Source organism: Aptenodytes patagonicus, chromosome 1 (genome assembly GCF_965638725.1).
Source record: "Aptenodytes patagonicus chromosome 1, bAptPat1.pri.cur, whole genome shotgun sequence".
In the NCBI taxonomy this organism is placed as follows: Eukaryota; Metazoa; Chordata; class Aves; order Sphenisciformes; family Spheniscidae; genus Aptenodytes; species Aptenodytes patagonicus.
Window position 1 is genome coordinate 190,527,354 of NC_134949.1, and position 27,714 is coordinate 190,555,067.

The following is a 27,714-nucleotide window of genomic DNA, read 5'->3' on the forward strand; positions in this document are numbered from 1 at the left end:
ATCCCTTTGGCCAGTTTGGGTCAGCTGTCCTGGCTGTGCCCCCTCCCAGCTTCTTGTGCACCTCCAGCCTTCTCAGTCGGTAGAGCATGGGAAACTAAAAAGTCCTTGACTAGTGTAAGCATTACCTAGCAACAACTAAAACATCGGTGTGTTATCAACTTTGTTCTCATCCTAAATCCAAAACACAGCACTGTACCAGCTACTAGGAAGAAAATTAACTCTATCCCTGCTGAAACCAGGACACTCGTATTTACAAGAAGTGAGTAACGAATACTATGACCAGGACTAGAGGGGCCCTGCCTCGAGCCAAGTGGAGAAAAAGGATAACTGGGTTTACTGGACTGTGTGGATTCGGCGGCCTGGCACAGCAGACCCACAGGAGTATAAGGCTCTAGTAGACACCAGTGCACAGTGCACCCTAATGCCATCAAGGTGTAAGGGGACAGAACCCATCTGTATTTCTGGGGTGATGGGGGGATGTCAACAGCTAACTGCATTGGAGGCTGAAGTGAGCCTAACTGGGAATGATTGGCAGAAGCACCCCATTGTGACTGGCCCAGAGGCTCCGTGCATCCTTGGCATAGGCTACCTCGGGAGAGGGTATTTCAAGGACCCAAAAGGGTACCGGTGGGCTTTTGGTATAGCTGCCTTGGAGACAAAAGAAATTAAACAGCTGTCCACTTTGCCCGGTCTCTCGGAGGACCCCTCTGTTGTGGGGTTACAGAAGGTCAAAGACCAACAAGTGCCAATCACTACCACGACAATGCACCGGTGTCAATATCAACCGAGACTCCCTGATTCACATCCATAAGCTGATTCGTTGGCTGCAGAGCCAAGGAGTGATCAGCAAGACCCGCTCACCCTTTAACAGTCTCATATGGTTAGTGCGAAAGTCTAATGGAGAGTGGAGACTAACAGTAGACTATTGTGGCCTGAACAAAGTCACGGTGCCACTGAGTGCTGTCATGCCGGACATGCTAGAACTTCAGTACGAACTGGAGTCAAAGGCAGCCAAGTGGTATGCCACAATTGATATCGCTAATGCATTTTTCTCAATCCCTTTGGCAGCAGAGTGCAGGCCTCATTTTGCTTTCTCTTGGAGGGGCGTCCAGTCCACCTGGAACCAACTGCCCCAGGGGTGGAAACACAGCCCCACCATTTGCCATGGACTGATCCAGACTGCACTGGAACAGGATGAGGCTCCGGAACATCTGCCATACGTTGATGACATCGTTATATGGGACAACACAGCAGAAGAAGTTTTTGAGAAAGGGAAGAAAATAGTCCAAATCCTTCTGAAGGCTGGTTTTGCCATAAAACAAAGGAAGGTCAAGGGACCTGCACAGGAGATCCAGTTTTTAGGAATAAAATGGCAAGACGGACGTCGTCAGATCCCAATGGACGTGATCAGCAAAATAACAGCCATGTCTCCACCAACTAGCAAAAAGGGAACACAAGCTTTCTTAGGCGTCGTGGGTTTTTGGAGAATGCATATTCCAAATTACAGTCTGATTGTAAGCCCTCTCTATCAAGTGACCCGAAGGAAGAACGATTTCAAATGAGGCCCTGAGCAACGACAAGCTTTTGAACAAATTAAAGAGGAGATAGTTTATGCAGTGGCCCTTGGGCCAGTCTGGGCAGGACGAGATGTAAAAAATGTGCTCTACACCGCAGCCAGGGAGAATGGCCCTACCTGGAACCTCCGGCAGAAAACACCAGGGGAGACTCGAGGTCAACCCCTAGGGTTTTGGAGTCAGGGATACAGAGGATCCAAGGCCCGCTATACTCCAACGAAGAGATACTGGCAGCATATGTAGGGGTTCGAGCTGCTTCGAAAGTGTTCAACACTGAAGCACAGCTCCTCCTGTCACACTGACTGCCGGTGCTGGGCTGGATGTTCAGAGGGAGGGTCCCCTGTACACATCATGCAACTGATGCTACGTGGAGTAAGTGGGTCGCACTGATCACGCAACGGGCTCGAATAGGAAACCCCAGTCACTCAGGAATCTTGGAAGTGATCACGGGCTGGCCAGAAGGCAAAGATTTTGGAATATCGCCAGAGGAGGAGGTAACGCATGCTGAGAAGACCCCACTGTATAATGAACTACCTGAAAATGAGAAGCAATATGCCCTGTTCACTGATGGGTCCTGTCGTCTTGTGGGAAAGTATTGGAGGTGGAAAGCTGCTGTATGGAGTCCTATGTGACAAGTTGTAGAAACTGCTGAAGGAGAAGGTGAATGGAGTCAGTTTGCAGAGGTGAAAGCCATCCAGCTGACTTTAGATATTGCTGACCGAGAAAAGTGGCCAGTGCTCTACCTCTGTACTGACTCATGGATGGTGGCAAATGCCCTGTGGGGGTGGTTGCAGCAATGGAAGCAGAGCAACTGGCAGCGCAGAGGCAAACCCATCTGGGCTGCCGCATTGTGGCAAGATATTGCTGCCCGGGTGGAGAACCTGGTTGTAAAAGTCCGTCACATAGATGCTCACGTACCCAAGAGTCGGGCCACTGAAGAACATCAAAACAACCAGCAGGTGGATCAGGCTGCTAAGATTGAAGTGGCTCAGGTGGATCTGGACTGGCAACATCAGGGTGAATTATTTCTAGCTCGGTGGGCCCATGACACCTCAGGCCATCAAGGAAGAGATGCAACGTACAGATGGGCTCGTGATCGAGGGGTGGACTTGACCATGGACACTATAGCCCAGGTTATCCATGAATGCGAAACATGCGCTGCAATCAAGCAAGCCAAGCAGTTAAAGCCTCTCTGGTGTGGAGGACGATGGCTGAAATATGAATATAGGGAGGCCTGGCAGATCAATTATATCACACTCCCACAAACCCGCCAAGGCAAGCACCATGTGCTTACAATGGTGGAGGCAACCACTGGATGGCTGGAAACATTACCCATGCCCCATGCCACAGCCCAGAACACTATACTTGAAAAGCAAGTCCTATGGTGACATGGCACCCCAGAAAGAATGGAGTCAGACAACGGGACTCATTTCTGAAACAACCTCATAGACACCTGGGCCAAAGAGCACGGCATTGAGTGGGTGTATCACATCCCCTGTCAAGCACCAGCCTCCAGGAAAATCGGATGATACGATGGACTGTTAAAGACTACACTGAGAGCAATGGGTGGCGGGACATTCAAACATTGGGATACACATTTAGCAAAAGCCACCTGGTTAGTCTGGGGGATCTGCCAATCGAGCAGGCCCTGCCCAGTCAAAACTTTTACATATTGTAGAAGGGGATAAAGTCCCTGTGGTGCACATAAAAAATATGCTGGGGAAGACAGTCTGGGTTATTCCTGCCTCAGGCAGAGGCAGACCCATCCATGGGATTGCTTTTGCTCAAGGACCTGGGTGCACTTAGTGGATAATGCAGAAGGATGGGGAAGTCTGATGTGTACCTCAAGGGGATTTGATTTTGGATGAGAATAGGCCACTGATTTGAACTTATGATGTTAATTGCTACATAATATTATATACTATATCAATGTTCTTACAATAAGAATCACCCAGATTACTGAAGAATGAACTTTGATGAAATTGAGTAAAGCACAGTGATGATGGAACCAGAATGGACTTCAACATGAAACAATCCAACACCACATACCATCTCCATCTTTCCTGTCCTGAAAGATTATTATGACAGATGGAGCCCAAAGTCATGGACTAAATGAACTCAATGAACATTTTAGAGGGATGGCTCATAGACTAAGGGAATGATATCTGTGTGTATATATTTATATCAAAAGACAGGAAAAGTGGTGGTGATTAATGGGAATGTGTTGGAAAGGGGGGGACCTGGGCATGACGTAGATGGTATAGAATAAGGGTTGGATACTGTCCTGGTTTCATCTGGTGTAGAGTTATTTTTCTTCCTAGTAGCTGGTACAGTGCTGTGTTTTGGAATTAGTATGAGAATAATGTTTATAACACAGCAATGTCTTAGTTGTTGCTAAGTAGTGCTTACACTTGTCAAGGACTTTTCAGCCTCTTACACCTTGGCAGCAAGAATCTGGGAGGGGGCACAGCGAGGACAGCTGACCCAAACTAGCCAAAGGGATATTCCATACCATATGACATCATGCTCAGTATATAAACTGGAGGGAGTTAGCTGGGGGACAGTGACCACTGCTCAGGAACTGGCTGGGCATCAGTCGTTGGGTGGTAAGCAATTGTGTTGAGCATCACTTATTTTGTATATTCTTTTATTATTATTATTATTATTACTATTACTACTACTAATACTACTACTACTACGACTACTACTTTTTTATTTTAATTATTAAACTGTTCTTATCTCAATCCACAAATTTTTTCACTTTTACTCTTCCGATTCTCTCCCCAACCCACCGGGGGGCGGGGATAGTCAGTGAGCATCTGTGTGGTGCTCAGTTTCCAGCTGAGGTTAAACCACGACACTGCTTTAACAGCATCAGATCTAATCCGGCTCAGTTTTGAATAGTCATTCTATTGGTATGTTGTAATTCATTATCTAATAGCCCTAAACTATCAGACATGGCGTTGGCCAAGGCTGACAGCTGCAGGCCCAGTTCCAGAATAGCCTGCTGGTTCTGTACCGGAGTGACTCCCATTCCAAAAATTGATTCCAGCCACCATCCTACTCGTGTTGAGGCTTCCTGCCATTCCCCCCGCATTTCATTCCCTGCAATCCCACCACTATGTGGCATGGAGCCATCCCCATAAATGGGACAGAGAGAGAACACGGCTAATGTGCAGGCTAGTCCTGGGATGGTTGGGTATAAACTGGAATATAGGTGGCCATCAGAACATGCCCACACCAAGTTAGGAGGTGCAGTGACAAAGGATGTTTGGCATGAACCTGGCATGGTAGTAAGGAAATGGCCTCAAGTTGCGCCAGAGGAGGTTTAGATTGGATGTGAGGAAAAATTTCTTTACTGAAAGAGTGGTTGAACTTTGGACCAGGCTGCCCAGGGAAGTGGTGGAGTCCCCATCCCTGGAGGTATTTAAAAGACTTGTAGATGAGGCACTTAGGGACATGGTTTAGTGGGCATGGTGGTGTTGGGTTGACGGTTGGACTCGATGATCTTAGAGGTCTTTTCCAACCTTAATGATTCCATGATTCTATGATTCTAAGGGGACGACAGTAATCTGTCTTACTACAATCTAGGGCAGAGGGCCATAAGTAACTGGTATTGCTACACAGGCAGACCTATATTAAAGCTTCCTGAGCAGGGCGGATATAGCCATAACAGTGGCGTTTCATCTATGTCTTTACACCCTATCTCTGCCTGACAGTTCCAGAGTGGAGATTTCCCTACTGGGAATACCTTATCCTATTCCCCGTACCAGCTGGGCGCATGCGTGTATCTAGCTCACATGCAGTTGAGGGCTCAATCCCATGAATTTTGATTACACATGCTGGGACATTCATTATTATCATAGAATCATAGAATCATAGAATCATAGAATAATAGAAGAGTTTGGGTCGGAAGGGACCTTTAAAGGTCATCTAGTCCAACCCTGCCATGGGCAGGGACATCTTTAACTAGATCAGGTTGTTCAGAGCCCCGTCCAACATCCTTTTCAGGGTATTTGATGCACCATGAGGCATTCAATGGTTTTGTATATTGTAGGGAGAGGTCATCAGTGCTCCAGCGAGCACTATATTCGGTAGCTCCCCATGGAATTTCAGGGCATGGTGTAGTGCCATTCCAGCTCCACCCCGTGGCCTCATGGGTAGGTTGAAGAATATAATCACATCTGACATCCCATACCGAACTAGCATTTACCATGCCTGGCAACCAACTGTAGACAATATAAGTATAACCTCTTCCCTCAATGTCCCTAAATCTCCAACTATAATTAGTATATTGCTCCCATATAAGCTCGAGGACTAGGGATATGTTAATGTCCTGCACAGAAATTGGTAAAGGGTCTTCTGCTGACTTGGGTGTGGGCAGGCAAACCATTACAGAGGTTAAGTTCATCATTCGGGCAACTCCTACTATCATTTTTGCTACCATATTGCTGTCAAGGTCCTGGTTGTTTGTGTTGGTCACTGTCACCATTGCCAGTATGAGCACCAATGAAATCCACTCTTCCATTTTCCTGTAAGAAAACACAGAGCTGGGCCTCGGGTTTGAAACCGGGCTGCAGGGTTAAAGTCAGGGATTATCCACTGAGCACTAATACGATGGGTTTTTCCGCTCCCGTCCAGAGCTTCCCAGGCATATAAGACTCTGGGTTTTGCCAGGGTCATGGGTACAATGCCAGTGGAGGGTAGCTTCACCATTACAGGTTGGCTCACGTATGTCCGTAGTGGGAACTGGTCCTTTGTATCGCTCAGTATGGGGCCGTCGCCCGTGGGCAAAACATTCGAATTTTGGGGCTTCCATAAATTCCCCAGCGGCTGTTAACAATAAAGACCACCTGTGGTAATCGTATGTCCCAGTCATGGCATGATACATCAGCATGTCTTTTAATCAAAGCATTGGTTCGTTCGACTATACCCTTAGCCTGAGGTTAATATGGTGTATGGAACACCCATTTGATACCTTCCCCTTGAGCCCAGTCTTGCACCACTGTGGCTGTGAAATGTGACCCATTATCACTTTGAATGCCCTCAGGGGTGGGTAAAATACTAAACCACTTTCTTAATGCCTTGAATGAGGTAGAATAATAAAGGTCTAACAATCCTCTTCAGTCTCTTTTAGAATATACCGCAATAGGAGGCATGTTCTGCAAACCCCCATTCTACCCTCAACAGGTCTTGTGAGTGTAGTGGGACTAACCTCTGATTGGTCTTAAGTTCATCCTTTAGGACATTAAGGGCCTCTGTCATGGAGTCCAATCCCATTCTTATTCTTTTGGAGGAAGTCATATAAAGTGTGAGCAATCACTGAAAACCCTGGTATATGTTTTCTCCAATAACCCATTGTACCTAACAATTGCTGTGATTCTGTCTTATTGCCTGGAATTTGCCCTTTCTCAATAGCTGATAGAGTGTCATTGGGCACCACAACTGCTCCAGCTATCCACCAAGCTCCTAGGAATTAATTTCTTGTCTGGGACCTTGACATTTGGAAGGCGGAATGTCTAGCCTGTTTTTAGTCAACTGGTTCCAGATGGCTTCGGCCACTTGCCTTACCTGTTCTTTATTATCTCCACCAACTAGGGTATCGTCTATGTACTGATATTTGTGGACACCAGACAGCGTCTGCACTGTGTCGAGGAGTTTGGCCAAGGCATTGTGGGCAATAGTGGAGGAGTGTTTGTATCCTTGTGGGAGTCAATTAAAGGTGTATTGGGTCCCTTCCCAAGTAAAGGCAAACTGAGGCTTATCCTATTCTCTTAATGGGATCATGAAAAACGTGTCCTTGACATCAGGGCAGCCATCCACAGGTGGGCAGCTGTCTGTATTGCTGTTACTACTGAGGTTAGACTCGGGATGGCAGCCATTAGCGGTGGGGTTATTGTTGTTTAATCTTCAATAGTTAGTCGTTAGACACCACTGCCCATCTGGCTTATGAACTGGCCAGACTGGAGAACTATAGGGGGAGTGTGTGCAGCTTATGATCTGCCTCTTCTTGAGGTCATTAATTACCTCTGAAATGCCCCGTTTAGCTGTGGTTGGTAGCGGATATTGAGAAACACAGGTTACTTCAGATTGCGGAAGTGTGGGATCAAGCTGCAGTGTCCTAACATGGACAGCCTCTGCTCCTCTACCTCCAAAACTCCACACCTTGCCATTAGGTAAATACCACCTCTTGCCCTCTAATACATCAAATCCCAATATACTTCCCTTATAAGGGCTTAAAGCCACCTCCACAGCCATCATCTGCTTTTCTCCAGGTAGCCAAAGTTGAGTCTGAACTATGGGACATTTTCCTGCTGCACCAGTCACCCCTATTACATTTATAGTCTTTCTCGATAGTTTAATTCCTAACACATCAGCTTGTTGCTTATTTAGAACACTAATTTGGGCCCCTGTATCAATTAAGAACTTTAAACTTATTCGCTTCAGACCCACAGGGATATGTATATAAGGTTCCTTGTCAGTGGACCATTGGCAGGAATTCACCATGCGGAGTGGGTGGTCTGAACCCCAAACCGTGGCTTCTAGTTTTTTAACTCGTTCAGTTCCCCTCACAGGGACGTGAAAGGGTTAACTGTGTTTGTGCTATTGTGAGGGAGGGTGGTTGCTGGTGTTTTCCCTTGATCTTTGGTTTTCCCCTCGAGCAATTCCACCAGTTTCTGGATGTGGTTGGTGGGCTGCCCTTGCAGCATCGCCTGGGGTACTCCCAGCGCTAATGCTTTTCGCCAAAGGTCGTTCCTTCCCGGATCATGGGCTCAACCCGGTCTATCTCGGGAAGGTGCAGGCTCCCTGTGGAGAGGCCGTCTGGGGTGGGGGTTTCAGCTGCCTTGTGATTCCCTCCGATTCCAGTCCATGCCACCGCCTAGATCAGTCCATCACATCTCATGCCCGTGAGTGACTATGTCGTGTAACGTCTCCGCCCAAGTCAGCACGTGCATGGGCAGATTCTGAGGGTTTTGCTGATTGTGGTCTATGGCCCTCTGGATCCTTTCTCTGAGAGACTGAGCATGTGTTTTTAAGGCATCCAGTAGCCCTCTCATGAGAGGTCTAAGGTGCCTGGGGTCCACCGGTGCCGCCATCGGTACCCCTTGCCGCCTTCTCTCATACATTGCCTGGATACAAGCAGCCTTTTGTACTCCTTCCGCTAACTCTGACAGTCCTTTTACTCGAATAGTAACAGTGTCCCCTCGCTTTTTGGGGTCCACACCCCCAGCCCAATAAGCCACTTGGGATGTGATCGACTGGTCACCTGCTGGCCCCTCACTCAGAAACACTCCAGGGCCCCAAAATGCCCTAGCCTTGCCCTCACTCAACAGCATCCAACCTCCCCCCGCCCCCCCTCCATTAAAGAGACACAGCACAAATACTGGGTTTCCATTTCTCCCGGTCTACGCGAAAACCTGGTTTGTAATTCACTGAGCTCAGGTCCCATCCAGGGGGTGGTATAGACAGTGGTTCGGGAGTTCCTGCCTTGCGGACCCGTATGACTCTCTGTTTTAATAAGAGGTCACACTTCTTTTCCCTCCAATTCCTCCATTTCCTCAGAACTATTTTCATAAGGGTCTCCCCAGATGTCCCCATCCCAATCCTCAGGATCTGTGTCCGCAATTAGTTTTTGGATTTGGACAACACTGGGGGGTCTTTTCACTTGTGCTAGCATGATCTCAATTTTTTGTTCTAACAGATGCATCTGCTCTCTTTCTCTTTCCAGTTCTCCTTTTAAACAATCAATTTGTAACTGCTTCTTTAAATTGTTCTTTTCTAATATTCCAGAATAATTATAATGATCTTGCACTTGAATTACACAGGCATTCAGGATGGCACACATGGTCCCTTTACCTTTATCATTTTGATTATTCCCACAACATTGTTCTACTCTCTCTGTGACTGCTGCTGAGTTGAACCACTTCTCCTTCGCCCATTTTATCCCTGGGGGAGAAGGGCTATATCTGTGTCTCCATAATAATTCCTCTATTGACACCATCCTGACAACTACGCCAATTTAATGTCGCAGAGGCTCACAGAATCAAATTAGGCAGGTGATAGATTCAAAAATAAAGTTTATTTAAACCAAAATTGTTTAGCAAAAAACTAACTAGAAATGAGGTGTCAACACTCCGACAACATCGGTAAACCACAGGTTCAGGATGGTGTATGAGGGATTAATACTGCACAGCCGGCTTTAGAAATGAGCATCCAAAATGTGCACAGTCACTCACCTATAAGACGAGGGCTCTCAACCTCAAGGAGTTTCCTTGGGCTGCGTCTCGACCCAACGGGAGAGTCCCCAACTGCAGACCCGCTGCTCTGAGGAGGACCAGCTCCACTTGCCCTCTGGTGGGGCTCCATTTATACCCTCATCGAATCTGATCTGTGGTCAGTTCTAATTGGCTGAGGGCCTTGACTTTCTTACTCCTTGCCCGAGGTGTATACGTGACCATAATTACTGGCCCAAAGTGTGTACATGACAGTCAGTGCTCGCCACCTTAAAGGCGCGAAAGTAAGGTCACGAAAAGTAAAGACACAGTGGTCTTAATGCCCCCAGTCTTTATCAGATGGGTGCACCTGACACAGCAACTCATACTCCTTTTGTTTGCATTTGTTTTGTTTTAGAAGATTAATACTTTTTCATTCCACTCTGCTTCTTTCTCAATTAACATTTTTTGTTCTGGTATCAGATTACTCCATTCCATTGAAATGCTGTGTTTCCTATGAAGAAATAATAAATTCACAAGAGATTTAGAAGACAAGCTATAAGAGAAGATTGATGATGGGCAAATTCCAGGGCTTTAAGAAAATTAGTTTTGTTTTCAAAGTTATTCTGAAGTATAGATGCTAACACAAACCTCTGAATTTGGCACAAACAAGTGAATTTTTTACCTATGTGTATAAATCATCTTCTTGTCCATCAATTTAAACCATATATGAGACTCTTTCTGAGAAGAAGGTTGGGCACATCTCCGTCTTTAGCTGGCTGAAGATTATTGCTAGGCAAGATGCTGTGAGACTTCCTTTGAGATGTTGGGCTACTGTCAGTCCTTTTCACACGTTGGGTACCACATAGTATCAAACAACAGAATATGCTATCTCCCTCTCTGCCATTTCTTATCTCTTACTGCAAATTACTTAAAGGTGAAATTAAAGGTAAAATTGCTATCCAGTCATTACACAGATACATTGAATACATGTGTACTTTTCTACCCTTTTCCATTTACCAGGTTTTGCCCTGTTTGTAATTATGAGAAAATGGGGGGTTTATGAGTGAAAGAGAAAATGAAAAACATTCTTCTACTGGTTTGTAGATTATCTTTTTTCCTGCTTCATTTTCAGAAACTCTCACTTACTGAAAATTGAAGGTGATGTAACCAGCATAACTATTCTGAACATAATTTGAATTTATATTGACCACAGTTCTATTTTTAGTTGTGCATAACTTATAACCTTTAGCCCAGCATCCAGGACGTTAATGTCACATGCTAACAAAAAGGAATTATTTCTCAGTATGCAGCGATTTGATGGAGATGAACATGTGATTGCATTGAAATGTGCTAATGCGGTGTCTGATTCAATATGCTTGTTTTGCACATGCACTTGGTTCTTTAAAGGTTTTAGATAAAAATTAATGAGGTCTGCACTAACCTCTGCAGCTAAATGGACAGATAATAATGCTGCAAGAAGCTCAAAAATAATAAATAATGATAATAAGGGTGATAATAACAGTAATAACAACAGTATTTTGAAGTTGGCTCAGAACAAAACCTGGAACACTCCTTCCAAACTTTGTGGATTATAAGTTCTGATATCAGATTTGGACCTTCTTGCATTCTTGTCCTCATTGGCTAACACCTACCTTTTCTAATAAGACCAAAAAAAAAAAAAAAAGGACATAATAACTTGCTCATATGTAATGCAGTGATCACATATTTAATGAAGTGTCTGAACATTTTTGCTACATAGCCATTAAGAATTTCTCAGATACATATATGAAAAAAATAAGAAAGTAAGTATCATCTTAGAAACAAGTTGTAATGAGAACTGGGAAAGCAAGTTTGCGATTATTTTTCTAGTTTTTTTTTGTTTCTCCCCCCCCCCCGCTTCTGAATATGATAATTGACAGATTTAGAAATAAATTTCTAATTTAATCTGAATTTTCTTATGTTCCAAGTCACTGTTAACACCAAACAATTCAGATATCTCATTCTTATGAAAATATTTTAAGAAAGAAAGTACTATATAATTGCATTTAGGCTGAAATGCATCCGTATGGATGACAACAACTGTAAAAAGAATAGATCCACTTTTGTCAACAATCTTACAATTTCTATTCATGAATAACTTATGCTCCATTTATGCTCAATTTCTGTCTAAGTTCCACTGGAAAGTTATACAACACACCGTTTGCATATAAATTGTGTTAGGAAAAAAATCCACACATAGTCCAGAGCTGAAAAACCTGATACTTGGGGTTACCCCGAATATTCATGAGCAGCCTGATTCATCTGGCACCTGAAAAACTAAGTCAAGTGTGTGGTGCTCAGACTAATGACCCTCCAATGCCTTTTGCTGGACTGGCTGTTATTTCATTAGTATTCAGCAGCTATCATAGCTTGAAAGAACAATTATGTTAAACTAAAAAGAAGGAAAACATGCTGTTCCTCAGTTGTGCTATGGCCTTCTTATGGGAAGGATAACCCCTAAAATGAAATAAATGATACCTACAAGCTCTATATCTTTAACAATAATGCTAACTAATTAAAAGCCATATTAATGTTTGATAGATAACGTAGGAAATAGCTGAAGAAAAGGGCAGGAATGAGAAGAGGAAGAAAAGGAAGAAAAAACAAGTGCAAATAGCCAAGAAACAACAAGAACATGGGTAGCAGAGAAGCACTTGTGGCTAATTGTGCAGAGACAGTGAGGGGAGGGGAAGAGAAAAGCTGCAACAAGCAAGTCAACAAATAGAAACACTCAGAGCCAAAATCCTAATGCAAACAGATATTAAAAGGATAATGCTTTCCTGTACTAGATAACAGCTACCAACATTGCAATTCACTTTCAGAAATAGGACTGGTTTATAATGAAAGCTTTTTGCTGCTGTGCACAAAGAACTTTGGGCTCAGTTTCTTCCCAAGGACTGAATATGGTGGTGTTATTCCTAATACTGTTTATTTTTCTATTAACATCTTTTTGTTCATGTTTAGTACAGGAAACTGTCTTGTGCAATTATATTTTAAGAACATTTTTCTATCCGTCTGTTTTCTGATGTGAAAAAAAAAATATATATTTTCATGTACAATAAGTAATGTATATTTGTCCCTAAACATTTTCAGAGTGAAATGAAATTTTAAAACTGCTTCTGTCTGATATTACATAGTACGCTGTGCTTTCCATGATAGTTAATTGCATTATGTACTTTACAACACAGAAGTGTCATTAAAGAAAGTGTTATCTAATTCTTTCTACAGGAGAGTAATTAGCATATGCCAGTGAAACCGGTAGCTTTGCAGTAAAATCAATGTCATTTTTTCCTACCATGTACTTGTATTACTCATAAATGCATCATTCATGACTGCTTGAAAGAACCTACAACTGTAATTTTCTTTATCATAAGTTAACAAGAAAAAAAAAGCAGAATCTCACGTTCACATCTTGCTCTCCTTCCTTCAGAGCAACATCTTAAGGTTGTAAGGAAAAAAAAAGTCACATATATGTCTCAAGAAGCTAATCTTGAGAAAGTGGATGAAAGCCCACATATTTAACCTTTTGCTTCAGAACAATTTAATGCACATATAAAACCTAAAAAAACCCAACCAAAAAACACACAGAGAAAATTTCCATACATGAAGGTGATTGCAAAAGTCATGTTCCTGGGGTTTCCAGATGACATTACAGAGACCAGAGCTCTCCTCATTAGGGCAGATTGATGGGAGGGTGAAGGCAGGGCCAGTTCCAGCTTCCAGAGGTGGAGTCCCAGCCCTGAACTGCTCAAGGCAGCGGCTCACAGTTGTGCATCATAACATCACCAGCATAGGTAGTCCTGTCTGGACACAGTCCTTAAGCTAAGAATGTGGAAGCCGCAGAAGGAGGCTGGTGAAGACTCCCAGACTGGGCTGGGCTGGGCTGGGTTGGGCTGGGCTGGCAGAGGGGCTCCTGGGAATACTGACTCTTTGCTAGTTATCTGCAGCTGGAAGATTCACAGATCCTTTTGCACAGCCCAAGTTTTGTAAAGTTGCCAGGTCTGCACTACTGATAAAGAAATGTATGTGTTTTTTTTAATATCTTGTCATTTCTTTGGAACAAAGACTGGGGATTTTCAGTACTTTTATATAGTTTTTAAGGGACAGTCTCAAAACAGCTGTTACTGTGATTTAAATGACTGGTTTTGTTCAAATTTGTGTATGTGTAATAGCTGAATTTGAGTGCACACACTTTTAACCGTTTTAGTCAAAGTAGATCAAGATAAAGTTTTGTCATGGTTTAACCTCAGTCAGCAACTGAGCACCACATAGCCGCTCGCTCACTCCCCCCCTCCCCAGTGGGATGGGGGAGAGAATTGGAAGAGTAAAAGTGAGAAAAACTCATGGGTTGAGATAAAAACAGTGTAATAATTGAAATAAAACAATAATAACAATAATAATAATAATGTAATAATAATAATAATAATACACAAAGCAAGTGATGCACAGTGCAATTGCTCACCACCTGCCGACCGATGCCCAGCCAGTCCCCGAGCAGAAGCCACCGCCCCCCCCCCCCCCCCCCCAGCCAGCTTTCCCCAGTTTATGTACTGAGCATGATGTCACATGGTATGGAATATCCTTTTGGCCAGTTTGGGTCAGCTGTCCTGGCTGTGCCCCCTCCCAGCTTCTTGTGTACCTCCAGCCTTCTCAGTTGGCAGAGCATGGGAAGCTGAGAAGTCCTTGACTAGTGTAAGCACTACTTAGCAACAACTAAAACATCGGTGTGTTATCAACATCGTTCTCATCCTAAATCCAAACCACAGCACTATGCCAGCTACTAGGAAGGAAATTAACTCTATCCCTGCTGAAACCAGGACAAGTTTATACTAGTGTAAAGATAGCCACAGGCTTGTTTGTTTCTTTTTTTTAATATCAGGTAAGCGATATCATTTTAATATTATGACATGCTAAAGTAGAGTAATTTACATACAGAGAAGTCATATTTCAGCTCAATTTTAGGCTAAGATGGATTTTAGCTAACTAGGAAAAAAAACAGTCAGAGTTAAAAAAAAGTATCAACAACACCTAAACTGTAGTAACTGAACTCACACAAGTTTATCTGTAAGCAAGGTTTTAAATATAATTATGAAGAAATGTTTTATTTTTATGAAGCTGTATTCATTGCACTGAATCTTTTCTCTAAAGCAGAGAAGTAAATGTCTCATGTAGTTTATTCTCACGTGTATTGATCAGATATGGCAAATGAAGATGTTATCTTATCTTCTATTTTTATGCCCCCACCACTACATTTGTGAGATTTCTGGTGGGAAAATCAGAACAAGGATTAACTGGAATGATAATTGAGCTCTTGCTCAGGTAATATTTACATAGTTTGAAATATGCTTTTAAAAAAGAGATATTGTCTCAAATAGGTGTAGGAGAATAAAAGCAAAAATGCTTTCTTGTAAACAGAAACCCAAACTAAATAATAAAATAAACAATAAAAAAATTCTAAACTCCTCTAAAATAATGGTGTGAATTATTGCAGAAATAACATATAAATAACTATTTCTTTAGATGACAATGTTGGTATTTATAAAGATTATGGACTATGATCAAATTTTATTCTCCGTTTCTTCCTGCTTTGAGGAATTTGACTGTTTCTAAATATGCAAAAGAAAAAAAATTTCAAAAACTTTACCTCTGGAGGTATAGAAGTAAAGCATTTTAGAACTGCTAGTATGAATTATAGGGTTTTCAAAAGGAAAAAAAAAAAAGAAGAGAAGAAACACACAGGAAGCTTCAAAAGGAAAAGAGAGATTTCACGGGGCATCTGTTTAGCCAGCTGTAGTTAAAAATGGCATTCAGCTGTAAAACATCAATATGTCAGGCACATTACTAATATAATTTTTATGACAGCATAACATATTGTGAAGACATGATCCTTTTCCATTTTCTTCAGCCCCATTCAGCTGCCTGTCCTATTCACAGATACTCTTTCCGTGGATGATTTTTTTTAAAAAAATTAAAAAATCTATGCCAGTAATTTAGGCCAGCATCTTTGCCTTATATTCTGCAACTACCATTCAAGTAAGTAATCTCTCACTGTTAAGTATTCTGCAAAACTACTTGTATCCCAGTGTGGGCCAGATGGCAGCATGCACTATGGGGGACCTTACTGAATCCAGAATTTCTGTACTGCTGCTACCTGTAGGAATTTAGACTGCAGCATGCAGAACAGAATGAATTAATGAGAAGATTTAAGTTACTTATGTATATATGTATGATTTGGTACAGGCAGGAAGAAGTAAATTGTCTAAAATTCCTTTCATTTTACTAAGAATTTTAATTGTACTTCCATGCATGTAGCACACCACAAATTTATGCAGTAAGTTCAGTATTAATAATAGCAAAGCCAACTTCTTTGCAGTATGTATACATGTCCAGGTAACACAAAAGGAAGTTTAACATTTTTTCCTCATAGGATCCTTGCTTCATGTCTCTCATAATTTCTTCAAAGCACTCACTCATTTCTTTGTTGACACTTCTCTGTCTTTCCAGATTTTCTTCATATCTGAAAGTATAAAACTTCACCATGTAATGAGACACAAGAAACTTTCATTAATAGAAAGGGAGCCAAGCCTGCCCTCTCTGCATTTCTACCAATGGCAGCAGGTTTTCTTTGGGGCTCGAACATGCTGGGAATCTTACAGTGACATCTGCCCAGGAAACAACCATACTGGTATCCTTACCAGGTACCCTAGTCAAGTTTCCATCTTGTCTCGCTCATATAAGCTAGGCAGCTCTAAGCTCCACAGCAGAATTGCATAACCTTATTGAAAACCTCCTCTTCTTTCCCACCGAGTCAGGCCTTCCTTTCCATGGCATGATGGAGTGATATGAGCAGAAACCAAGAATTCATGCCTTCAGAATGACATCTCTCATGCAGCACTGCTCCTTCTCTTCTTTTCTTCCACTTTCCTCTGTAACACTGCACAGTGGTGCTCATTACTTAGTTAAGGAATTGCTCTTCCCAAATTGAGTCCGGAGGTCTTCCTCTGCCCACTGATTTCACTAAGAATTTTGTCTTGTAAAAAAAGCAGAGAGGGATTTTTTCTGTCTTCCCTTTGAAGCACTCTGCTGATACCGTGAGTTCGTTCATGGCAAAGTGTAATAATGCCGTCAAGCGGAACAAATAATTCTACTCTAATGTTTTATTATATGCAGGCAACATTATAGAAATAGCTCTTCTGGGAAAAAATGGGGGGTATTGAGTATTAAAGAAATGAAAGTCATCAACGAGAAATCTAGGTTTTAAGTTGTTATCTCTCTTTTTTTTCTAGATTGTTGGTAGACTGAGAAACTCAACTATTCCCACTGTCTTTCCTTTTCATTCTTCTCTCCTCTCCTCACTAGCAATCTGTGCTGGTAGACCTGTTTATTTCTATTTTAATGATTTTTAAATAGCATCGAATGAGATAGACTGAAGAGCCTAGTTCAACCTTCAGACTACTATCAATTTCTGCTATTTCACGTGGGCACAAATGATGTCGCAACAAAAAGTCTGAGGTCAATCAGAAGAGACTTCAGAGCCCTGGGAAGAAAGCTAAAAAATTCAGGAGCACAGGTAGTATTTTCCTCAATCCTGCCAGTAATGGGGGGATACTTTGTAAGAAACAGGTGAGCCCAGGATAGCAAAACCTGGCTCCAGGACTGGTGCCTCTGCCAAAACTTTGGGTTTTTAAACCATGGAAGAGCCTTCAAGAGACAAGGTATGTTGAGGACTGATGGAAGCCACCTGTCCTGATGGGGAAAATGCATCTTTGGGTGTAAACTGGCACAGCTGATCGAGAGAGCTTAAAACTAGAATCAATTGGGAAGGGGATAGCAATATGATTGCAGTAGGTAAGCTAAGGGTTGGCATGGCATCGCCTGAGTGTGGCAATACTAGTGGGAACATTTACACTGCTCCTGGGAGCATGGAAGGCATATCTGAAATGCTTGTACACCAATGTACACTGTATGAGAAACAAACAGGATGAACTGGAAGTGTTAGTCAGCTCCCAGAGCTATGATATCATTGGTATTAGTGAGACTTGGTGGAATGAGTCCCATAACTGAAGTGCTGGGATGGAGGGCTACAGGCTGTTCAGAAGGGATAGGTAGGGTAGGCAAGGTGGAGGTGTCGCACTATACGGAAGGGAGAGGTTTGATTGCACAGCCCTTACAGTTAGTGATGACATGGTGGAAAACCTCTGGGTAAGGATTAGGGGGATGGAAAACAAAGGAAATGTTGTAGTGGGTGTCTACTACCGATCGCCCAGCCAGGATGTAAGCACTGATGAGTTGTTCTATAGGCAATTAGGAGAAATTTCTGGATTGGTATCCTTTGTCCTTATGGGAGATTTCAACTTCCCAGACATCAACTGATAATAATCATACTGCTGTGATGAGCAGGTCTTGGAAATTCTTGAAGTTCGTAGGAGATAATTTCTTGTCAAAGGTACTCAGTAACCCACTTAGATGCCCTCCTAGGCTTGCTATTTGTGAACAGAGAAGGACTTGTGGGAGATGTGATGGTAGGTGGCTGTCTTGGCCCCAGTGATCATGAAATGGTTGAGTTTAAAATTTTCAGTGTGATGAGAAAAAAGGACAGCAGAGTTGCTACCCTAGACTTCAGGAGAGCAAACTTTAAGCTATTCAGGGAGCTATTTAGCAGAGTACCCCGGGAATCTGCTTTTGAGGGCTTAGGAGTCCATGAGTGCTGGTCAGTCTTTAAGAACCCCTTTTTAGAAGCACAGGAGCAGGCAATTCCACTGTGTCATAAGTCAAGCAAGTAGGGCAGAAGACCAGCGTGGATGAACAGGGAACTCCTCGTGGAGCTCCAGAGGAAAAAGAAATTGTATGATCTCTGGAAGCAAAACCAGGCTTTGCAGGAAGAATACAGAGCTATGGTTCATTTATGCAGGGAGAAGACATGAAGGGCTAAAGCTCAATTAGAGTTGAAACTGGCCAGTGTTGTTTCAGATAACAAGAGGGCTTTTTTAAGTATGTTAATAACAAGAGGAGGTCTAAAGAAAACATTGGACCGATACTTGTTGAAGATGGCCATCTGACTAATAGGGATGAAGAAAAAGCGGAGGCATTCAATGCGTTTTTTGCCTCAGTCTTTAATAACATTGATAGATCTTGGGCTACCTGGTTCCCTGAGTGGGAGGACCATGAGTGTGGGAAGAGCGACTTTCCATTTGTGAACACTGAAATTGTAAGGGACCAGCTGTATCAGCTGAACGTTCACAAGTCCATGGGGCCTGATGGGATTCATCCCAGAGTACTGAAGGTGATAGACGATGTCATGGCAGGACCCCTCTCAATCACCTACTAAAGGTCTTGGGAGTCTGGGAAGGTCCCTGCTGACTGGAAGCTAGCCAATGTTATTCTAGTCTACAAAAAGGGCGTGAGGGAAGACCCAGGGAACTACAGACCTGTTAGTCTAACCTCAGTTCCTGGCAAAATTATGGAGAAGATTATACTGGGTACTACTGAAAGGCATTTAAAGAATAATGCAGTCATCAGGCACGGTTAACATGGGTTCACAAAGGGAAAGTCCTGTTTAACCAATTCGATATCCTTCTATGATAAGGTCATCAGCCTAGTGGATGAAGGGAAGGTGATGGACGTAGTTGTTCTGGATTTTAGTAAGGCTTTTGATACTGTCCCTCACAGCATCCTTCTGGACAAGTTGCCCAACTGTGGGATGGGTTGGTTCACAGTGCGCTGGGTGAAGAACTGGCTGAAGGGCAGAGCTCAAAACGTTGTAGTGAATGGGGCTACATCTGGCTGATGACCGGTCACCAGCGGTGTTCCTCAGGGTTCAATTCTAGGGCCAGTTCTGTTTCATATATGTATCAATGGTCAGGATGCAGGAGTTGAATGCCCCATTAGCAAGTTTGCTGATGATACCAAACTGGGAGGTGCTGTTGACTCTCTTGAGGGACAGGGGGCCTTGCAGAGGGATCTAGATAGATTGGAGCATTGGGCTATGATTAATGGCATGAAATTTAACAAGTCGAAATGCTGGATTCTGCACTTGGGACGGAGTAATGCTGGGCACAAGTATAAATTAGGAGAGGAGTGGCTGGAGAGCAGCCCTGTAGAAAGGGATCTGGGGGTGCTGGTTTACAGCAGGCTCAATATGAGTCAGCAGTGTGGTCTGGCAGCCAAGAGGACAAACCACATCCTGGGGTGCATCAAACACAGCATAACCAGCCAGTCAAAAGAGGTGATTATCCTGCTGTATTCAGCGTTGGTGCGACCTCATCTGGAGTACTGTGTGCAGTTCTGGACCCCACAATTTAAGAAGGATGTGAAGGTCCTTGAATGCATCCAGAGGAGAGCAACAAAGCTGGTGAAAGGGCTGGAAAGAATGTCTTATGAGGAGCGGCTAAGGACTTTGGGTTTGTCTAGTTTGGAGAAAAGGAGGCTGAGGGGGGAAGTGACCTCATTGCTCTCTCCAGCTTCCTGAGGAGGGGAAGTGGAGAGGGAGGTGCTGATGTCTTCTCCCTGGTGTCCAGTGACAGGACACATGGGAATGGTTCAAAGCTGCACCAGGGGAGGTTTAGACTGGACATCAGGAAGTATTTCTTTACCAAGAGGGTGGTCAAACCCTGGAACAGGCTTCCTGAAGAGGTGGTTGATGCCCCAAGCCTGTCAGTGTTTAAGAGGTATTTGGATAATGCCCTTAATAACATGCTTTAACTTTTGGTCAGCCCTGAATTGGTCAGGCAGTTGGACTAGATGATGGTTGTAGGTCCCTTCCAACTGAAATAGTTCTGTTCTGTTCTGTTCTGTTCTGTTCTGTTCTATTCTATTCTATTCTATTCTATTCTATTCTATTCTATTCTATTCTATTCTATTCTATTTCCCTTTGCATATATGATAAATCAAAAAAAGTCATATGCAGGCATTATATAAGAGATATACTACTTCTAATCTTTAATAACTGAAAGTAGCTTCCACAGAAATTAAAAATCATGCAATGTCGTATCATAATTATTGTTGTCTTGGGATGTTTGCTTTGAAAATCTTTGAAAAAAAACCCCAACAAAACAAAACAAAACAAAATACAATCCAAAACAGTTATTAGTAGGTTCTCATGTTCCTTTTATAAGAGGATAATAGGGAAATATTGAATCAATCAAATCTTTACATAAAAATATATTGATTTCACAAATACTGCACCATAGCCAATGTCTGATAACAGAAAAATATCTTATGTGAATTGAAACAAAATATGGATTTAATATGAGATCGTCTGCTAAATATTGTAACTCATTAATTCAAGTTCCTCAAACTTGCTAAGAGACTAATAAACTTGTCATGAAGCAATTACATTGAGGAGTGATGTTAATGTATAACATAACTTGTTTTCTGAAAGAATTGATGGAAATTAAAAATAGGTAAGCCTTTAGTAAAGGGCAGCAAAAAAGCATGCAGAAAATTTTTGTAGAAGCCCAGCACTGAATTTGCCTAGGCCTGTATTAATTGCTCAAATTAAGAATTAATCCTCAGTAACTTCAGCAGATGCTTGATTTCACAGTCTTCCTATAGCACAATGATCTTCCACTCCTTGGTAGGACAGTCAGGTGCAATCACAATGCCAGTAGTAAAAATCATGACAGTTAATTTTGAAAGTAGATAAAGACATACCTAGATCAGAAAGTAGATGAAGGGAGGGAAGTTATATTTCACTTCTACAGACATCCTATGCATGTGCTCAAAATAACAAAAATCAAGGCTACTACATATGGCTATTTCATTGCACTGCATATAGTTGAATTCAGAGCAAAGCTACAGAGGGAATGGAATAGAGAGCTGAGGAAACAGTGCATTCTGGAGTCCATATATAAGATTTTTATTTTTAAAGAATTTAGGAGCACAGAGATGCCTAAATCCACTGGGAATAAGCTCTTGAGGAAAAAGAAATTCCACAGAACCCCTCACTCAGCTGTGCACGTGGAGAGAGGGATGTTATTTTGTCCACAGACACAGCAAGAACTCTTATAATATGTTTATCCTGTCTAACTTTAAATCTTTGAAATCAGTAAATGTTAAATAAACAAAAGCCACAGAACCTATATCTGGAAGGTTTCCTAAGAGGCTGCTTAGTACATGCTCTTTACTGAAAACAAGATTAAATATACTTAAATCATTCACATTAAAGTGGTAGACAATAAATAAGTGAAGTCATTCCTCTGTCCATTTCCTTCTTCCATGGCATTAAAAACTGATACCTTAAAATATGATAATTCAACAAAAATACAGATTATAATTTGAAAAGGTCATCACCTCTGTGTGTCCTGTCCACACAAAGCGTGCCTACTGCAGGCAGAGTGTATTTTTTATTACATAAGAAAAGTTCCTAGTGAACTGACATTGTTCTCATTGTAACATGTCTATCAATTCATTGACATCCCTGGACTGTTCTAAAAGACAGTGTAATCTTTTTTTTTTTCTCCTCATTTTCATGCATTTTTCAGTTTTTAGCAACAGATACTAAGAAAGAAGCGAATAATTTATGAATGTCTCTAAAAAAACCGAAAGCATAAGCTAACAAAGTACCTTTAAGTTTCAGTTTTTAATGAAAATGCCATTTATGTTTTTATTCGCACTTCTTTACATAAGGGTGATTTATGCCTCTAACTGCTTGGCAAAATCTTGTCACTCCATACATTTACCCTTATTACTGGGAGATTTCTGGATGAAAGAGGTCAAGCTGAAGAGTTAATCATTATCTTTGTGAATAAGGATGGATAGTGCTGTCTTATATAAAGGTAAAAGTAGAAATATTTATTTTAAAATTTTCAAGACTTCTGAAAACAGAGGACAGTTATTCCCCTAATAAAGGAATAATTCAGCCTTGAGACCTACAATATTGTTACATATTTATCCATGACAGTAATATTAATATGATCTAGGCAAGTCACTAAGACATTGGAAAGTGTATGTCAGGAGGTGGGCAGCATTGCTTATTATTGCAAACAACTGAGGTAAGTTTTAATTTAGAAACGTGGTTCTGTCGACAGGCATTTTACACTTAACAATTATCACATTTGTATTTGTTAAATAAGATGTGAAAACTTAAGGCAGTGGAACAATCACATGCGCATATTATACTGAACATTTCATAATGTTCCTGTAAGCTGCGGAAAATGCAGTATTGATTTCAGCAATATATTTCTTTCAGGTATTAATATGATTCAGTGCATGCCAAAGTGAGATTGTAGCTGGAGACACAGTGAACTGTCCAGAAGTCATTTAGGTGGTGACAGAAAGAACACCTCGCTGGCTGTGTATCACTTCTTCAGTGTGTTCTGGTAGTCAATAGAAAAACTAACTTATCTGTATGAATTCCCTAGTGCAGAAATCAGGATATCAATTAATTTTCTTCTTGTTTCTGTTTTTCTCTCTGGGAGAAACAGCCTTACAAGTTTCGCTTCCTATCTGTAAATATAAAATTTTGAACAGGGCCATAACTTAATGCAGTTACTGTGAAAACCAGTCCTGTCCTATTAATTATGTTGGTTTGCACTCATGACATACTTTGAACTCTTTTTTTTTCTTTCTTTTTCTTTCATCTGTGGCAAGGACAATTCATTAACTCCAAGCTACTGAATTAAAAAAAAAAATACTTGTAAGTTTGATAACTCAAATATCTGAAACACAGTGTGCTAATGCATAGGTAAATTCCTTCACTTCCCCCCCCCCAGCACTGTACTATGAAATGCAAATATTTGCTTACGAGTCTGTAAAAAAGTGAAAAAGTCAGGGAAAAAAAGTACCACTCAGTCCACAATATATTGATATTTTTTTCTTATTTACTACTAAAAGCTAAGGCATTCATTACCACTGTTATGGCAGTGCAAGATATGCAAATCTGTTGCAACTGCTTTGTGACAGATGGTAGAAGTATTTAATACGCCCGTTTCCAGTTTACTTTCTAAGTCAAATATATGTTGTGAAAAGATTGGAGGCTGGGCAGGAAGGAGGAAAGATGCTTGTTTGTCTTGATATGGCTGCTTCACTTTCGGTTGGGAGGGGCCATTTGGAGACAGAGGGAGACAGAACTGTCTCTGAAATCTTTTGAGCACAACCAGCCTTGGGGAACCTGGGAGTGGATGTCTGGCAGCACAAATGCAGCCTGAAAGACCCTGCAATTTGCCAGGGACATGCCTGTGGCAAGGAGTTAATTCATCCATGGTGAAGCCTCTGAGGTGACAGAAGGCAGAAAACTTTTTTGCACAAGCATTTGGTGGAGAGTGCCCAACCCAGAAAGCCTCTAGAAGGTGTTGGCCTGTGAGGTCTACCGGGAAAGTCTAGAGTAAAATATTTGTTCTGCAAGACCCAAGAGCTGTGTTTGTTCTCAACTCTTCAAACCTTTCTCACCAGCAGATTGGCATTCTCTCCATGTAAAGTCTTCCCCTGGGCTTGTGTATTACTTTAGTATTCAAGACAAGCACTGGTGTGAGAGATAATGAGCCTTCAGTACTTCAGTGTCTTTTGATATTTTCACTTTAATGGAAAAAAAATGGTAGAAGGGAAAAAGGGAGCAGTTGCACTCAAAAGATCTGGTGGACTTGGGGCCCCAGCCACAAACTTCCAGACTTCTGCTTTCCATTAGTGGCAACGTTTGGGATAGAAGATAGCTAACCATATCACAGAAGCCATGAAGCCAAACTTTTAGTGCAGGCACAAATGTGGCCTCATTCTATTCTTATCCACATGAGAGTTTACACTAACTTAATTATCATCTTTTAATTGGAGAGGATAACCAAATCTGTTTGTCTGTCTTTTGCAGACTTAACTTCTTCCATATAAATGTGTTTCAAGAAGCTGCCTTCAGGCTTAAGAATCTGTATAAATGTGCCACATACTCAACGGGAAAAAAATTAAAATCAGTAATGGGAATTTCAGGTTACAGATATAGCAATTGCTTTAACTTGAAGGAGGTAAACCTCAAATGGGAAAACACAGAAGCAATTTTCCAAATGTACATCCTTAGCTCTTGTACAAATCTGTTTCTCTTTTAGGAAATTGCTTCAGCAAACAGTGCTGGAGAAGACATAGTTTTGCTACAGGGAAAAAAAGATTTACAAACTGAATCAAAAGATTAATTTTGCAACTTCATGGACTGAAGCATTAAGAAGGAAAAAAATGGGATGCCAAGTATACCACATGCTTTCATGTTTGACTTTAAGAGGAAGGAAAATTGTTCTTAACAGGGATGCCACTTCAAAGCCTTGGCAATCCACTAGGTTATTTAAGTCCTCAACAGAAGGCTTGTGCACAATCTTACTGATCACATGCTACTAATTTTATTAAATAAACTAGGAATTTTAATGTTTTTTTTCATATATGGAATTATTCTAAGAGAAATGAAAGTATTTTCTTTGTTATTTCCCCAGTGTTGTTATTAATTTTCAGGAAAGGTTAACGCTTTCTGCTCTAATTAATTATAAAAAAATCATCAAAGACAATAATTTTGAAGCTTTGTTGCCCTCACTGCCTTTATATAACTTTACCTCTGTAGTCATAAAATGTCAATGTTATGATCATAAACTCTAACATTTGCAACATGTAATAATTGTATTATGATTTACTGTATTACTTCCCTATACAGATAAAGAATGTAAATTTACAAGTGCAATAACACATTTTGTTACTGGAAAAACATTGATTTTTCTCATGCTAGTGATGTGTTTGTGCAGTTGTAGTTAGGTTTGTCAAAGTTTTCATCATAAACCATGCTTTTGAGGGATTTATAACTAGTATACCAAATTGCTGCAGTCTTAAATTTTGCATAGGGTACATAGTCTTAGCAAGGGAGAAACATTCATTTTACCTTTTTGGTATTATTTTAGATATTATAGGTACATTTGACAGTAACATAATGCAGGTATATAACAAACTAAGTTAAAAAAAAATTCCCATGGTAGTTTAGAGTAATGCAGAATTGCTATCCTTTGTTCCTACATCATCTGTAAAGAAATGAGCTTTTTGAGGCATACAGAGAATTTACTGTCCAGGGCAATGGAGACCTGGTTGTCTGGGATGATTAGAAGAAAAGGGTGAAAAACTCAAGTCACAAAGGCTCAGCAGGGAAAGGAAGGGCCTAGAATTTGCAAGTTGAAATTGCATGCTGGAGACTGACCCATGGGTACTATCCCAAAGGACAGCAAGAGCACAAGCTGGAGTTAGTGAGGGACTCTGTTGAGACATTAGAATCACATAGGAAGCCAAGTACACAGTCACTGCACGCCATCACCATAGCTCATAAACAGGTCGATAGCAGTTGTGACCACAAGACTGAGGCAGAATATGCTACTCTGTCTTCTAAAACACATTTGGATGAGGAAAACTTCTTCAGTTTTTATGGCTGAAGAGCCATTGGAAGTTTTAGTCATAATGACAGAATTTCAGCAGGATTTTCTTGCAATTTTTTCCTAGTCCTCTCATCTTTTTTTTTTTTTTTCCCCAAGTATAATCCAGTCCTATTATAGTCTTTTTATAGTCCTATTATATAGGATCCACTAATATCCATTAGTATCTGTTAATATTTATTAATCATCATTCCATGACATTTTATGGTGAACCTTTGTTCTTTTAAGTTCATAAATCTCTTAGGTTCACACAGATTGTACTCATAAAAAAGAAAGGGGGGTGGGGGGGAATGTAGTTTAACTAATGAAAAAAGCTCAGGGGTCAAGAATCCCTTAACTGTTACCAAAATTCAAGGAAATTTCTTGTTCCACCAACACTCCTTTTTTCCATAAGAAATTGCTATTTTAACTCAACATAGTGCAGGTCATTGGACTCTAATGAAGTCTACCTTCTTTCTTCTGTTTTTTAATAATTTATTTGTTGCATTTGGTTTGGATCTTAACTCCATTTCTTTTAACAGTCCTTTTGGGGCATACAAGGGTTATGTTTTTTTCTCTTCTTCTCTTGATGTTTAGTGCTTTTTTTGAGCTTTCAGTAGTGTCACTGCCACCACCACAGCCAGCATTTAAATACATGCATGTGCCAGGGACACAGTTCAAAGTATCAAGGATCAATAACACCCTTCAGCTTCAGACATGATAAAAATTCAATTTTAAGTAAATATCCAAGTGGATTGTTTTTTTTCCTCCAGAATTTTTCTCAATGGCAAGAATGGTATTTCTAGGTTGCACCACAACTCTTGTGCAATCACTGTATAGGTTTCCATGTGCAGTAAACCCAAAACATTCTGAATGCCTCAGACTTACTGTGTAAAAACCAAATTACTCCACAGGCACAATTGGTGAATGCTACTTGCCTGGGATGTTTCAGACATAACTGTAGTCTGGTTTCGTTCTCTAACTTCATTAGCGGAAATTTTTCAGTGGCATTTAATGTCCACGTGCATTAAATCAGATCTCAGTGAGGCACGTTGCAGAGGGGAGAGCACTGACTATATGGATAGAGAAAGAAACTGTGATGAGGTTGAACTGAAAAAAAAAAAAAAAAGAAAAGAAAAAATTCAGTTGACAGAGACTTTAGGGTTCAGCTAAAGCTACAGACTACTGAGGGAAACCTTAATTACCTATCAAATAGTTCAAATGTTCAAACTAGACCAAGGGAGCTGCTGACATCCTAGCAATCCCCAGATAAATACTATGAGCATTAGTGTTGAACTGGCATTTGCAGAGCAATTGTGAGACCACAAGTGAAAAGAACATTGTATCTTTTCAAGTATAGCCATCTCTGTACAAAGTACCATTATCTGATTAAATTTAGGAATATTGACAGGCTGTCTTGAATAAATTAGTTTGGCTCACTTTATTTAAAGCACTTTGTCTTAGATCTCAGGCAGTCTGATACAGAGGAAACCTCAAATGCAACTGCAGATGACAAGGAAGGCT